Source organism: Terrapene carolina, unplaced genomic scaffold (assembly GCF_002925995.2).
Source record: "Terrapene carolina triunguis isolate 2854851 unplaced genomic scaffold, T_m_triunguis-2.0 Scaffold95, whole genome shotgun sequence".
Lineage (NCBI taxonomy): Eukaryota > Metazoa > Chordata > Testudines > Emydidae > Terrapene > Terrapene triunguis.
The window spans coordinates 19,146,900-19,149,214 of NW_020664446.1; the positions used below are offsets into that span (position 1 = coordinate 19,146,900).

General features: G+C 38.9%; 1 pseudogene; it reads left to right on the forward strand.

Annotated features, from left to right (window-relative positions):
• LOC112106449 overlaps positions 1-2,315 on the forward strand; it is a 30,709-nt pseudogene that overhangs the window by 15,350 nt on the left and 13,044 nt on the right.

Genomic DNA, 2,315 nt, shown 5'->3' on the forward strand with positions numbered 1-2,315 from the left:
TTTCACAGGACATGTACTCGATTCCTGTCTCCACTGCTTTACAGAAACATACCAATGGAAAGAGCAGATATCTGAAGTAAAGCCATTTTCTTCTTCTCTGGCTTCCTTACTATTTTGACAATAGGAAATTATTCCATAATTGGCTCCTTTTTTCATCCTCCTTAGCCCTTGTCTACAACTAGAGGGTGTTTTGCACTGATGTGCCACTACATAAGCAAATACTGGCAAAAATTCCTAGTTTAGATGAGCTGCACCAATGCAACATGTGCTTTGTACCAGATGGGTCTCACCCCAGGTTTGAAATTAGGCCTAAATTATATTCAAGTGTCCCATTCCCACCATAATGTGAACAGGCAGTGGTGGATTTAGAGTTAGTGGGGCCCTGTGCTCAGTTTCTTTTTGGGGGGCCCCCCAAGGGACACAGCCAAGAAAAAGAAAATTCTCTCTTATCTCCCCTACCCCCCTGTTTTTTCATTCTTTTTTTCTTCATCCTTCTCCTTGATTGTGAGGTACCTTGATTGTTTTTGTAGTCTAACTTTTTTTTCACAGACCACTTGAAAATGCTGAGGGTCTCGGCGGACCACTTAATGATCTTTCCAAATATTGTTTGTACCGTTAGCTAACTATTGTAAAGTGCTTTGGATAAGAGCGCTTTATTAAAAAAACCATCATAACCTTTTCTCAGTCCACCTGAATGGAGTTCTTGGACCACAGTTTGAGAACTTCTGGTATAGATGCAATTTGCATTATGCTAACATGAAAAATGTATAAAAATAAAAAGTATAGATGATGCATGAATGGAAAAATAAAAGTTAACTTCCTCTGAAGAAACTTATTCAATTTGAAAAAAAATATTTATTCAGATAGCTTTTTTTCTACACTTTTTCTTTACAAAATCATCAATTAAGTCATCATAAGTAATATTTTGTAAAGAGGCACTTTCAATTATCAATATTGCTGAACTTGTCAAATGTTCCCGACTCATCATCTTTCGCAAATAATTTTTAACACATTTCAATACAGAAAAAGAACGTTCACCAGAAGCATTTGTGACAGGTATTGTTTTAAATATTTTCAGAATGGTTTCTACATTTGGAAAGGTTCCCTGCAAACCGTTACGTACAAGTCTATACAAATCAACTGGTGATCTCGAAGCACAGACCTCATCATTTTCGATAAAATGAATGAAATGTTTCATTTCATCTTCACTTTCCTCTCGGTAGAATTCACTTAATTTCTTACTGTAGTGGCTTTTAGCATTTTCGTCCATGCTTCTGTCAAAAAACACGCAAAATAAATCAACAGATTTCTTTAGAGATTCACTTCTACTCTGCAATTGTACTATTATTGTTTCACAAATAACATTGACTCCCTCAATGATGATCTTCTCTTTCCCTTTTAAATTGATTTCATTGTCTCTAGTTTCATCAAAAAATAACTTCCTGGGCTTTTTTACATTTCTCATCAGATATATCAGAGGAACCTATATTTTCTGTTAATGTTAGTGCCTCTGCTTCCACCGAGCTATAGTCATTTCAAACTTCCATGACAAAACTTGTAACTGAGGCTAACAATTGTGCAGCATTCAAGAAATCTGTATCAACCTTTTGCAGCCATTTACTGACAGCATTAATTCTTTGATGTAAACGGTTCCACAAAAGAATAAAAACAGCAATATCGTACTTTTCAAACTTTTCTGCTAAGGATTTTGCTTCAGTTTTCGCACATGGTTTTTCAGAATTTGATGTGGCCCCACACTGGCTTGCCCGGAGAAGCGGGCAGAGACCCACCTGGGCTGAACACCCACCTGAACGTGGGGGGGGCACAGTTCCATCAGCGGCCACCTGAGTGCCCTGCTGTCCGGGGTCTGTTGGTGTTGCAAGTAGGGGCTCGTCTGGGATTTCAACTGGAAAGTCTCCAAAGCTTAGGACATGCTTCCTCAGCTAGGGGAAGTATGTAACACTGCCTGGGTGTGGTTCTCTGTCCCCTCTAGTGACACTGAAACTACTTAGAGATTTATAAGTCTGCTCTACAGCCTTAGCTAAGGGCCATGTGTCTTTTAGCTCATGTACGTAGCTCTAGAGGTCCCAGATTCGATCCCACCCGCCGACGACCAGGGTCTCTCGAAGTTACACTAGCACGCCAACCTAATGTTCTGCCTTTCTTCAGATGTGAAAAACCTTTATCTGATTTGCACAATATTGTGACAGTTACTAAAGTGGAGCTTTTATTTTCTTTCATGTATCTGGCCAGTTCCTGCATCCAGAACAACAGGTATTTCTTAGTTGGGTTCATTATAATTTTCAGAATCTTTC